The sequence below is a fragment of the Engystomops pustulosus genome, chromosome 3, assembly GCF_040894005.1.
Source record: "Engystomops pustulosus chromosome 3, aEngPut4.maternal, whole genome shotgun sequence".
In the NCBI taxonomy this organism is placed as follows: Eukaryota; Metazoa; Chordata; class Amphibia; order Anura; family Leptodactylidae; genus Engystomops; species Engystomops pustulosus.
This window is the reverse complement of record NC_092413.1, coordinates 165,261,410-165,276,427: the sequence shown is the minus strand read 5'-3', so window position 1 is coordinate 165,276,427 and position 15,018 is coordinate 165,261,410.

Here is a 15,018-nt window from a genome sequence, read left to right as displayed (position 1 = left end):
GTCTTCCCCTTTTCTGCCTGCTGTCCCTTATTGCCTATTGATTATACACAAACATCACTTACCCTTACCTATTACCTGGATTAAGGACTAAACATAAATCCTCCCTGCCCTGACCTTGACCGGTACCTTTGCAACTTTGCAATGCCTAAATCTGTTCCATCTGTTTGTAAGAGGTGTAGGCAAAAAAACTCAAGGTCCAAATAGGCAGCATCTTAAAGGGTTAAACAAATATATATAATATATATATATATATATATATATATATATACACTCACCGGCCACTTTATTAGGTACACCTGTCCAACTGCTCGGCTCGTTAACACTTAATTTCTAATCAGCCAATCACATGGCGGCAACTCAGTGCATTTAGGCATGTAGACATGGTCAAGACAATCTCCTGCAGTTCAAACCGAGCATCAGTATGGGGAAGAAAGGTGATTTGAGTGCCTTTGAACGTGGCATGGTTGTTGGTGCCAGAAGGGCTGGTCTGAGTATTTCAGAAACTGCTGATCTACTGGGATTTTCACGCACAACCATCTCTAGGGTTTACAGAGAATGGTCCGAAAAAGAAAAAACATCCAGTGAGCGCCAATTCTGTGGGCGGAAATGCCTTGTTGATGCCAGAGGTCAGAGGAGAATGGGCAGACTGGTTCGAGCTGATAGAAAGGCAACAGTGACTCAAATTGCCACCCGTTACAACCAAGGTAGGCAGAAGAGCATCTCTGAACGCACAGTACGTCGAACTTTGAGGCAGATGGGCTACAGCAGCAGAAGACCACACCGGGTGCCACTCCTTTCAGCTAAGAACAGGAAACTGAGGTACAATTTGCACAAGCTCATCGAAATTGGACAGTAGAAGATTGGAAAAACGTTTCCTGGTCTGATGAGTCTCGATTTCTGCTGCGACATTCGGATGGTAGGGTCAGAATTTGGCGTCAACAACATGAAAGCATGGATCCATCCTGCCTTGTATCAACGGTTCAGGCTGGTGGTGGTGGTGTCATGGTGTGGGGAATATTTTCTTGGCACTCTTTGGGCCCCTTGGTACCAATTGAGCATCGTTGCAACGCCACAACCTACCTGAGTATTGTTGCTGACCATGTCCATCCGTTTATGACCACAATGTACCCAACATCTGATGGCTACTTTCAGCATGGCATTACGCCATGTCATAAAGCTGGAATCATCTCAGACTGGTTTCTTGAACATGACAATGAGTTCACTGTACTCAAATGGCCTCCACAGTCAGCAGATCTCAATCCAATAGAGCATCTTTGGGATGTGGTGGAATGGGAGATTCGCATCATGGATGTGCAGCCGACAAATCTGTGGCAACTGTGTGATGCCATCATGTCAATATGGACCAAAATCTCTGAGGAATACTTCCAGCACCTTGTTGAAGCTATGCCACGAAGAATTGAGGCAGTTCTAAAGGCAAAAGGGGGTCCAACCCATTACTAGCATGGTGTACCTAATAAAGTGGCCGGTGAGTGTATATGTGTGTATGTATTTTTTGGACTATAACACGCACCATTCATAAATGCCTGCTAAACATCTAGGTTTATATGTAAGGCGCACCGGATTATAAGGGGCACCTGATTATAAGGATGAATGACCAGCAGGTGGCAGACCTGTTCACAGTTCAAGGCAGCTGTTGTCTGTAAGTTGGGGTCATATGTTAGGCGCACTGGACTATAAGGCGCACCTTTGATTTCTGAGAAAATCAAAGGATTTTTTGTGCGCTTTATAGTCCGAAAAATACTATATATATATATATATATATATATATATATATATATATATATATAAAAAAAAGAATATAGAAAAAAAAAAAAAAAAGAAAAATATTACTCAGGTGCACGCTCCCAGAACCGGGATCACAGTTCATCCAACGTATAGAATAAGAAAAAATGGCAGCACTCCGAGATTCAATGTGGTCAAAAACGTACTATTTTATTCCAGCATGGCACGCTGGAATAAAATAGTACGTTTTTGACCACATTGAATCTCGGAGTGCTGCCATTTTTTCTTATTCTATATATATATATATAGATAGATAGATAGATAGATAGATAGATAGATAGATACACAGATAGATAGATAGATAGATAGATATAGAGAGAGATTATGTGAATTGTATAATGGGGGAAAAGTCTGTAAAATGTTTTGACCTTTCATAAATGAACTTATTAAGTTAATAAATATTGAATTGAATAAATAGATGAATAATTTAAAAAATCTAATTACTATTAATAACAGCTTCTTTGTTTCCAGATTACTTGATTTTCTTCCTTTCACACTAGACACCTATGTGCAGAATGCTGAGTCAGGGAAAAGCTTGAAAGTAATTGGTAGAAAGCCTTTCTTTCACATAGCTAAAAGAAATGTTCTGTGTGAAGTGCTGCCTGATGTGTGAAAAGGCTGTTCTGACTTAGAGGATAACTGACAGCGCTGCCATAGAATCTCTTCAGTAAGCGGTTGTGCCTAATGTCAGCATGCAAGTGAGCTCACTGACAGGTAGGATCGGGGCGAGATACAATGCAGGTTCAAGTCCAATAGTAATCAGGGATTCCGACTTATATTTGCAGCGAATCAGATCATTTTTGGATCAAGATTGTGGAAAATTTGCATCTATTTGCAGTTGACATAAATAAAGAATTGGAGAAATAAAGATTTCAATCTTTTACATAACTAGTAGTTTTTGGCATTAACAGTCTACAGATAAGTAGAGCGTCTATTGTTTTAACACAGATATTCATATTCACAAATAAAATTACATTATCGCCTATTAATAGACCGCCTGATACATTCTCCACAACCAGTGTGGAAGATTTTCTTTGGAGTTTTTTTTTTTTCTCCTGGAGTTTTTCTATCAATAAAATGCATTTTGTACAGGGCTTCACATTTTATTAAATCACTTTGCATGGTGTAGATTGCTCATAAACATTTATAGCGGCTCAGATTATTTTTCCTCTGAATAATTTAATATTACCCGCGATCAAATCTTTAAAATGTTGAGATGGATTATTTTATGCCATCACTCGGTTTTATAGGATGTGTTCCTATAAAAACCATGCATTTAATATTCAATGGTTTACTGTAAATCCTTAACACAGAGGAGTTGTGCACTGCGAGGGGAAGACAAACACTTCTGGGGTGCATTATTATGATGGCTTATGCTAATTAAATTGAAGCATCATTGCTTAATTTCTACATTATCAGCAAGTGCAAGGGGACAAACCTCTTTCTTGAGTCAAGCTTTATCTTGTTAAGAGGATTTACCTCACTATTTCCTGTAATAAAGAGCTATTTTTTTTAACTATACTGGGAAAGCAATGCACAGTCCCACACAGCTCTCCTGCTAGTTGCCATGGAAGTCTGGATCTCAACTCTAAGCTCAATATATTGGCTGCAATTAGGTTAATTAGAACATTATCTCAAAGTACACAGCTATTGTATGAAAACATTCTTATTAGATGTACTGTCTACACTACAATAAAACAATTCCTAAAACTATTATATTTTCTAATTACAAATCATAATTCTTTCTCTTCGGGATGATCAAGATAGTGCTGTTAATTATATACTTTAAGGAGTGCTCGGATGTCTCGCTCCTGTAGACGGAATCTTGGAAGCAAGGTTTTTAATAAGTCTTGTACAGTAACTTTTAAGAAATTTCCTTTCTATAGGAAGTTAAAATAAATCAATGCTGAATTATTGCTGAACGTTTTATTGTAAGAGTCTGTTACGGAGAGGAGTAGCATTTATCTACTGAGTTGGGAACATATAATTTTCTCCGGCTTGCATTATTCTGTTTACTGTCGGAAATGTTCTCTATTAAATAATTATGGGATACAATGGTTCGCTGTTTACGTCTTTAGTGAGAGTACAAAAAGGTAATGCTTTTTTTTTCAACAAATTGAAGTAATGTTTTTGAGGGAGTGAACCACTAACATATAATTTATCTCCATTAGATTCTATAGAGTGCTAACTTTCATAGGTTTTAATGGTACCTTTAGTCGTGAGAGCCTAAGTGTGTCAGGGGAGTAAGCTGTATCACCATTTCGGTTTTCCATGTTTGTCTAGCTGTTTCCTCCTTTTGGTTTATGTTCAGATAATCACTGCATATAAAGTCAGTGCAAACACAAGTTGGGATTTTAGTTTTCTTTCATGCAAGCCTTTAGACTTTATAATAGTCATAATTATTGGTGCATGGCCAGGAATTGTGATTATTGTCCCCTTTACACCACACCTACACCAAGTGGGCATGAAGCTTATCTTCCCCAACTGTGGATTTGGCCAGTGCAGGATGGACATGCCTCGCACCTTTGCACTAGTATATATATATATATATATATATATATATATATATATATATATATCCATGATGCAAGTGACACCTCCAGGAAAGTCTGACCGATGAGATAAATAAAAAGGAGGCTTTACTTTATATATCAAAAAAGCAGCTTACAAATATATATATATATATATATATATATATATATATTAGGTAATATTTATTAGGTAATATTAGGTAGTGTCCTGCTCCCAGCATTTAAAACACATGAGGTAAAAGCCTCTAAAGAAAATAAATGCTGCATTGATATATTTCAAAAATGTGATGAAAATGGGATAAAACCTGATGTAAAGGAAAGTGCAATGCAATGTTTTCTAAATACTAAGTCATAGTACAATATATCTATAACAGAGAAATTCTCATATGATGCTAAATGTGACATACATCACAGAGGAGAAATGTACGGTATAAAATACTAAAATGATAATAATTAAAAAATAATTTTGCCAAAAAACTGGCAGCATGTCATTTTTATTGGTATAAAGTCAGACTTCATAAATAAAAGGCACCATCTCTAAACAAGTTTATTAGTACCTTTAAAAAGCAATATCTGGGTATTCTATTGTTGTCACTTTCCTGTTTTGGAAGTGTCACCTGAGAAGCAGAAGGTCAACTTATATCTGTATTCATTCCCAGGCTGATAAATCCTCAGGCTATAAAATTATTGAAAATGGAAGGACCAACATACAGCATCCAAAATCAAACAAGAGCTGAATGAACACTGCATTCATAACCATTCCGCTGACACAAAACTCATACACAACCTCCAATTTATTTTTAACGTTTAAAACACATTTGTTTGCCTTATACAAAATAGATAAATGTTAAGTCAGGTGAAGCATATCTCCTAAATAGCTTCTTTAAAAGCGGCACAGTAGATTCCCTGAAAATATATCACATTACAGGCAGATAATATGCAATGATAATGGATCTTGTGAATTGCGATGACTAACACACAGTAGGGGGGATAGAAAACACACATCAATATTTTTATTATTCTTCTTCTTCTGTATTTTACGCTGTTTCACTGACTTTCTTTGTAATTCAAAATTGTCTATAGAAATAAATTGTCTTTCCCTGCATATTATAAATGTATTCTGACGATCAGTGTTTTTTTTTCCCATTGTACGCACTTATGGGTTAAATTTATCATGACAATACTGGGTAGAGAAAGCAAAAGAAAGACCTGAATTTCCTGTACCATCAAGTGATTGATACCAGCTAAGCAGAGAGTAATTTTAAAACGCGATGACATTTTGAAGTGTGGATGGATTTCTTCCCATGGTTTTCATTATAACAGACTTCACTAATTAAACAGTTTGAAAGTCAGATTATAAAAGTTCAGTACATTTTCCAAATATAGAATTAAAGAAATCGAGCAGCTTACTTAGATTTCAGTGTATGCAGATCAGGGAGATGTTGTGTCCAACAATTATTGTTATTTCAATGTTGGCAGAATTCATGGAAAGGATCACAATGGATGCCATGCCTATGTGGTGATAGAAGGAATACAGGTAGTATTTACATGGAGTATACATAGAGTACATAAGGTCATAGGTGTAACTTGTAGACCCTAGGCTCCAGTGTCAAATGTGTAACAGGCCCTTGCCTCCCAACATTGGTCCTCTATATCACTGTTTCTCATCTATATCACTGTCTCCTCAGGTTCCAGGGCTAAATGCAACTGCTCTCTACAGGTATGAGAGAAAGCAGAGGATTTGTCATCTTATTATATAGTATTTGGAAAGTGATATAAGTGACCCACTTGTTAGTTACAAAAATGGATTTATTAATTGCATTGAGTCTCTATTCTTTACAGCCTTTGTCATATGATGTGTGTATGTTTAATGGAAATAATGTTGTCGCTATCTGTTGACACCTCCCACACTGGGTACAGAGCGCATAAAGTGCAGATATACTACTGTACAGTTTCTAACAATACTCTGCTTCTTAGGCCTCTTTCAAACAAACGTATGCTCACCCAGGCCACATTCTTGGCAAGCAGACAGTCGCATGGTGGAGAGAGGGTGACGTGCAGTATGGCCATATTTGTGGGGAAAGGTAGAGCAAGCTCTATGGCTTTCCTGTGTACGATACAGTGGGCAATACATCCAGTTAAATGGATGGATGCATGGCCGTACAAGTACAGTAGCATACAACCAAAAAAAAAAATGAGGCTGTGAAAAGCGCCCTAAACTGGAAAGATACTGGCTCGGAACTTGTGATCCAGACCTGCTTGTTGTTTCTGCTTCGTTTTTGAATGCTGTTTCTTAATTGCAAATGACCCTGAATAATTATCTACTTCTGATCTCCGCCTCAATCTCTGATTCATCTACTGACTTAATTTTCAAGTTATATTCCCTCCATTTTTTTCCAAGCCCCTGTCCAAGCTGACTTGTGATTTATATCTTTCTTCTGTCAGAGATAACCTTTAAGATTTGCATGTGTTGATGGTTCTAAGTATAGATACTAGAGCACATCTGTAGACTTTCCGTTCTGCAGTAAATAGTCACTGCCAAACTGACCAAGCTGTCCTCATTACTGAAGCAATTTGATGCTATGGCTTGTAAGTTTTTTTTCTTTTGAATAAAGGGCTAGGACTTAAAACTTTAACAAAAGGCAGTTGCTTTGCTAAGATTTGCTTTTCTGTAGGTTTGACAGATTTTTCAAAAGATTCTAGTCCTCAAAAACATAGATTTTTTAATAACAAAATGACTTAAAAGGTGTAACTACATTATGTGTCAGAGTTAAAGTTAGGCATCTGGGTGAGTGTCTGATCACTCAAATAACAACTCATTAAAAACAATTTAACTCTGTTAAAACACAATTATTTTTTTTACCTATGATGTCACTTTTGGTTTGGATATAAGTAGGTGTAAAGCATTGTTTCCCATGTCAGAAATAGACCATGATGCTCATAATCCACCTTGATGCAAATAGCACTTTGCGGCAAAGAAGGAGGGCATGCCATTGGTGGCTATGCCCTACAATGCACACAGCAGTCAATGGACACATCATGCTCCAACCCCACATATGTCACTTCTGGAGTAATGGCGCATGGGAGGCACATGCTCAATGCCAATGTGGTTCAGGCTGTGTGTAAGGCAGCCGGGGGATCACCATTGGCACACAAACATGCACTTTTGGAGGAACACACCTACCCCATATTGTACAACTCTGTGGAGGCGGTCTGCCAATACTAATTAACAGAAGGCAAACATGAACAGAAACTTATGTGACTTTTGGGACAAAAAAGTCTATTCTTACCTGGAAAACTACTATAGTATAATTAAAACTGACCTGTTTACTGACACTGAAACTTAAGATAATGCTACAAAGTCTCCCTCTTCTTTTTCTTTTATTAACTCAAGGTACATGTACCCCCTTCGGAGCCAGAACCCCAGGAGATGCATCAAAAATCCCTTATCATAAAATTATCTTTACGTATATGTACACAGACATTGAAATGGTCATCCTTAGTAAAGGTCTTTCTTTCATTCCTACAAACAAATGTGGTATTTTAATTGGTATAAGAATATAAAACAGTTCCTAGGGTACTAGCTATCTCTACTGACCTACTATCCTATATAAGATTATAAGAATGTTGATTATAGGGGTTTTCTCATGAAAGAAAAATTTGTCAATTTTCAATCCCCTAATTATGTTAACCCAATTTAGATAATTTTTAACACGTTAGAATTTTACTCAGTTTTATTACTGTTTTAGCTCCTACCACTCAGTGAATAGAAGAAATTAAATAGCATTCAATTAACTAGTTAATTAAATTAATTATAAGAAAAGTATATAAATTTCTATATCAAGTATAGACATTTTTCCCAACTAGTACTTGAGGAATTAAAAAAATACTGAACTACAAAAAAAATAAACTTTTGGTGTGAGGAAATCTCAGCCTTCCTGTCACTAGAAAAAGGAACAAACATAATACTAAAGGGGTTAAAATTGGTGTTATGTAGAGATGAGCGAACATACTCGTCCGAGCTTGATGCTCGATCGAGCATTAGCGTACTCGTAACTGCTCGTTGCTCGGACGAGTATTTCGCCCGCTCGAGAAAATGGCAGCTCCCGCCGTTTTGCTTTTTGGCGGCCAGAAACAGAGCCAATCACAAGCCAGGAGACTCTGCACTCCACCCAGCATAACGTGGTACCCTTACACGTAGATAGCAGTGGTTGGCTGGCCAGATCAGGTGACCCTGGGATAGACTAGCCGCTGCCCGCGCTGCTCGGATCATTCTCTGTCTGGATGCCGCTAGGGAGAGAGCTGCTGCTGCTCAGGGAAAGCGTTAGGGTGTTCTATTAGCTTACTGTTAGGCAGGAGTGATTCTTAAAGAACCCAACAGCCCTTCTTAGGGCTACAATAACGTTATAATTTTTTTTTTTTTTTATTTGCAGCTAGTACCATATTGTGAGGAATTAGCAGGGGGACTTGCTACCGTTGTGTTTAGCTCTTAGTGACACACATATCCACCTCAAACACCAAAGTGGGAAAATTTATTAGGGGTTTGAGTAGAATTAGGCACAGTCTGCCAGTTTCTTTTTATTTTACGTTTATTTTTTTCATAACTCAGCGTCATCTCATCTGGCATAGTAGTGTGCTGTAATACTTGGCTAGAAAATAGCCATAGGAGAATACAAACGTCTTAATTACGCCTGCAGTAGCGTTATATATATTTGATTTCTGGTTGATCTGCTGGTGGCTGTACTTGCTGCAGTGCATCTACTATCAAATTGGGAGCAATTTGGAGTCAGACTTGCGACCACTGTGTTTTAGTGACGCACATATCCATCGCAAAGACCGAAGTGGGAAAATTTATTAGGGCCCGGGGTTGTATTTCAATTAGGCACAGTCTGCCAGTTTCTTTTTATTTTACGTTTATTTTTTTCATAACTCAGCGTCATCTCATCTGGCATAGTAGTGTGCTGTAATACTTGGCTAGAAAATAGCCATAGGAGAATACAAACGTCTTAATTACGACTACAGTAGCGTTATATATATTTGATTTCTGGTTGATCTGCTGGTGGCTGTACTTGCTGCAGTGCATCTACTATCAAATTGGGAGCAATTTGGAGTCAGACTTGCGACCACTGTGTTTTAGTGACGCACATATCCATCGCAAAGACCGAAGTGGGAAAATTTATTAGGGCCCGGGGTTGTATTTCAATTAGGCACAGTCTGCCAGTTTCTTTTTATTTTACGTTTATTTTTTTCATAACTCAGCGTCATCTCATCTGGCATAGTAGTGTGCTGTAATACTTGGCTAGAAAATAGCCATAGGAGAATACAAACGTCTTAATTACGCCTACAGTAGCGTTATATATATTTGATTTCTGGTTGATCTGCTGGTGGCTGTACTTGCTGCAGTGCATCTACTATCAAATTGGGAGCAATTTGGAGTCAGACTTGCGACCACTGTGTTTTAGTGACGCACATATCCATCGCAAAGACCGAAGTGGGAAAATTTATTAGGGCCCGGGGTTGTATTTCAATTAGGCACAGTCTGCCAGTTTCTTTTTATTTTACGTTTATTTTTTTCATAACTCAGCGTCATCTCATCTGGCATAGTAGTGTGCTGTAATACTTGGCTAGAAAATAGCCATAGGAGAATACAAACGTCTTAATTACGCCTACAGTAGCGTTATATATATTTGATTTCTGGTTGATCTGCTGGTGGCTGTACTTGCTGCAGTGCATCTACTATCAAATTGGGAGCAATTTGGAGTCAGACTTGCGACCACTGTGTTTTAGTGACGCTCATATCCATCGCAAAGACCGAAGTGGGAAAATTTATTAGGGCCCGGGGTTGTATTTCAACTAGGCACAGTCTGCCATTTCCTTTTTTATTTTACGTTTATTTTTTTCATAACTCAGCGTCATCTCATCTGGCATAGTAGTGTGCTGTAATACTTGGCTAGAAAATAGCCATAGCAATAGGATAGCATCGTTTGGTTTTAAAAACTAAAAAACACAAAAAAAAAAAAAAAAAAGTTAAAAAAAAATACAAGTTATAACTCTCATTTTCAAAATGTTTAACCCGAGGGCTAGGGGTAGAGGACGAGGGCGGGGACGTGGGCGTCCAACTACTGCAGGGGTCAGAGGCCGTGGTCCTGGGCGGGGTGAGACACCACCTGCTTATGAGGGAGCAGGGGAACGCCGCAGAGCTACACTCCCTAGGTTCATGTCTGAAGTTACTGGGACTCGTGGTAGAGCACTGTTGAGGCCAGAACAGTGCGAACAGGTGATGTCGTGGATTGCCGACAATGCTTCGAGCAATTTGTCCACCAGTCAGTCTTCCACGCAGTCCACCCATGTCACCGAAATCGGCACTCCTCCAGCTCCTGCACCTCAGCCTCCTCCCCCCCAGTCTGCCCCCTCCCAGCAAAATTTGCCATTTGAACCGGCATACTCTGAGGAACTGTTTTCTGGACCCTTCCCACAGTCACAAACCACTTGTCCGGTTGCTGATGAGCAATTTTCCGATGCCCAGGTTTTCCACCAGTCGCAGTCTGTGGGTGATGATGACCTTGTTGACGTAGTGGAAGAAGTGTGTAAAGAGGTGTCCGACGATGAGGAGACACGGTTGTCAGACAGTGGGGAAGTTGTTGTCAGGGCAGGAAGTCCGAGGGGGGAGCAGACTGAGGGATCGGAGGATGATGAGGTGACAGACCCAAGCTGGGTTGAGAGGCCGGGTGAACACAGTGCTTCTGAGACGGAGGAGAGTCCTCGACCAGAACAGGTTGGAAGAGGCAGTGGTGGGGCCAGACGGAGAGGCAGGGCCAGAGCTGGTGCATCAGCGCCAAATGTGTCAACTAGTGAAGCTCCCGTGGCGAGGGCTCCTGCGGCGAGGGCTAGATTTTCAGAAGTCTGGAGGTTCTTTAAGGAAACACCGGATGACCGACGGACTGTGGTGTGCCACATTTGCCAAACCAGGATCAGCAGGGGTTCCACCACTACTAGCTTAACTACCACCAGTATGCGCAGGCATATGAATGCTAAACACCCCACTCAGTGGCAACAAGCGCGTTCACCTCCGGCCGTGCACACCACTGCTCCTTCCCCTGTGTCAGCTGATAGTCAGCCCCCTGCCCAGGACCCTGCCACAAAAACCCCATCGTCACCTCCACGATCCTCCACAGCATCCACCAGCGTTCAGCTCTCCATACCCCAGACGCTGGAGCGGAAACGCAAATATAGTGCAACCCACCCGCACGCCCAAGCCCTTAATGTGCACATTTCCAGATTGCTAAGCCTGGAGATGCTGCCCTATAGGCTAGTAGAGACCGAGGCCTTTCGCAGCCTCATGGCGGCGGCCGCCCCTCGGTATTCGGTCCCCAGCCGCCACTACTTTTCCCGATGTGCCGTCCCAGCCCTGCACCAGCACGTGTCAGACAACATAATCCGTGCCCTGACCAACGCCGTTTCTGACAAGGTCCACCTGACCACGGACACGTGGACGAGTGCTGCCGGGCAGGGCCACTATATATCTCTGACGGCACATTGGGTTAACTTGGTGGAGGCTGGGACCGAGTGTGACCCTGCGGCTGGTCATATACTGCCGACGCCGAGGATTGCGGGGCCTACCTCGGTCCAGGTGTTTGAGGCCTACTATGCCTCCTCCTCCTCCCACCCCTCCTCCACCTCCTCCTCCGAACGACCATCCGTGGGCATGGCGCCATCAGTCGGTAGCTCTAGGCACAGCAGCAGTGCCGTCGCTAAGCGACAGCAGGCGGTGCTCAAACTGCTGAGCCTAGGCGATAAAAGGCACACCGCCCAAGAACTATTACAGGGCATCACGGCGCAGACTGATCTGTGGCTGGCACCGCTGAACCTGAAGCCAGGCATGGTTGTGTGTGACAACGGCCGTAACCTGGTGGCGGCTCTGCAACTCGGCAGACTGACACATGTGCCATGCCTGGCCCATGTGTTAAATCTGATAGTTCAGCGTTTCCTCAAGACATACCCCAATCTGTCTGATTTGCTCACGAAGGTGCGCCGCATCTGTGCGCATTTCAGGAAGTCCAGCACAGATGCTGCCACTCTCAGGGCAGCGCAGCGCCGCCTCCAACTGCCCGCTCACCGACTGTTGTGCGACGTGCCCACGAGGTGGAATTCAACACTGACCATGTTATCCAGAGTTTACCAGCAGCGCCGAGCGATTGTAGACTGCCAGATGTCAACTTCCACCAGAACTGGTAGTCAGGTCAGTCAGCTTCCTCAAGTCTACAATGAGGAGTGGACGTGGATGTCTGATATCTGTCAGGTGCTGAGTAACTTTGAGGAGTCAACACAGATGGTCAGTGGCGATGCCGCCATCATCAGCCTCACCATCCCGCTGCTTGGCCTGTTGAAAAACTCTCTGGTCAGCATGAAGTCGGAAGCTTTGCGCTCCTCACAAGAGACAGGGGAAGAAGATTCCCTTGTTGATAGCCAAAGCACCCTTAGGTCTGTTTCTCAGCGCATATCGGAGGAGCTGGAGGTGGAGGAGGATGAGGAGGAAGAGGAGGAGAATGTTGGCGAGACACAAGAGGGGACCATTGTTGAGTCCTACACTGTTGAGCGTGTATGGGCAGAAGAAGAGGAGTTGGAGGAGTTGGAGGAGGAGGAAATGGACAGTCAGGCCAGTGAGGGGAGTGAATTCTTACACGTTGGTACTCTGGCGCATATGGCAGATTTCATGCTAGGCTGCCTATCCCGTGACCCTCGCGTTCAAAGAATTTATTCCAGCACCGATTACTGGGTGTTCACTCTCCTGGACCCACGGTACAAGCAAAATCTTTCCACTCTCATCCCTGGAGAGGAAAGGAGTGTGAGAATGCATGAATACCAGCAGGCCCTGGTGCACAAGCTGAAACAGTATTTCCCTTCTGACAGCGCTAGCGGCAGAGTGCGTAGTTCTGCGGGACAAGTAGCGAGGGAGAGTAGGCGAGCAGGCAGCTTGTCCAGCACTGGCAAGGGTACGCTTTACAAGGCTTTTGCCAGCTTTATGTCACCCCAGCAAGACACTGTCACCTGTCCCCAGTCTCGGCAGAGTAGGGCTGATCTTTACAGAAAGATGGTGAGGGAGTACGTAGCTGACCATACCATCGTCCTAAATGATCACACAGCTCCCTACAACTACTGGGTTTCAAAGCTGGACATGTGGCACGAACTGGCGCTCTACGCCTTGGAGGTTCTTGCCTGCCCTGCCGCTAGCGTCTTGTCAGAGCGGGTTTTCAGTGCAGCTGGTGGCATCATCACCGATAAGCGTACACGCCTGTCGACTGACAGCGCTGACAGGCTGACGCTTATCAAGATGAATAAAGCATGGATTTCTCCTAATTTCAAATCTCCAGCAGGTGAAGGAAGCTCAACCTGAATAATTTATCCACTCCTCCTCCTCCTCATTTTCCTCCTTCTCCTCCTCTTTCTACAGTAAAGCAGAGGAAACTGGCTGTTTTTTGACAGGGCCCACTGGCTCTAGGTATAGTACTTTATGCATTTAATTTTTCTGGAGGGCCACCGACACGGTCCTCTGTTTTAAACAATTTTTGGGAGTGCCACATACAGGCACTCAATCTATTCAATTTTTCTGGAGGGGCACCATTCCGGTCCTCTGTTTTAAACACTTTTTTGGGACTGCCACATACAGGCACTCAATCTATTCCATTTTTCTGGAGGGCCACCTACCTGCTCCTCTGGTTTAAAAACTTTTTTGGACTGCCACATACAGGCACTCAATCTATTCCATTTTTCTGGAGGGCCACCTACCTGCTCCTCTGGTTTAAAAACTTTTTTGGACTGCCACATACAGGCACTCAATCTATTCCATTTTTCTGGAGGGCCACCTACCTGCTCCTCTGGTTTGAAAAATTTTTTGGACTGCCACATACAGGCACTCAATCTATTCCATTTTTCTGGAGGGCCACCTACCTGCTCCTCTGGTTTGAAAAATTTTTTGGACTGCCACATACAGGCACTCAATCTATTCCATTTTTCTGGAGGGCCACCTACCTGCTCCTCTGGTTTGAAAAATTTTTTGGACTGCCACATACAGGCACTATCCAAATTGAATTGTCTCCATAGCAGCCTCCACACGTTGTCTCCATTGCTACCTCCAAAAGTCGTCCATATAGCTGCCTCCATACATCGTCCCTTTATCAAACGAGGTTTGTCAGGCCGAAATTTGGGTTGTTTTCATGGATTCCACATCAAAGTTGTTAACTTTGTCGCCACCCTGCTGTGTTATCCACAAAATACACTGGCAAACTTTTACCATTTACGGATATTATTTCAGCGCTTCTTGCGCATCTGTTTACATTCCCCTCACCCGCCATATCCTAAACTTATAAGAACGCTACTACACTTGATCTTATACAAAAGGTTCTTAGAAGTGCTGTTTGGGGAGTAGCCTAGAGACAGGGGCTTGGATTGGCGAAAGCTCGCCTGGCAGCGGAGCGCCAGCTCCATGCGCATCATGCGCTTCTTGCGCATCTGTTTACATTCCCCTCACCCGCCATATCCCAAACTTATAAGAACGCTACTACACTTAACTTGGTGCAGGCTGGGACCGAGTCTGACCCTGGGGCTGGTCATATACTGCCGACGCAGAGGATTGCGGGGCCTACCTCGGTCCAGGTCTCAAAGGCCTACTATACCTCCAAATCCT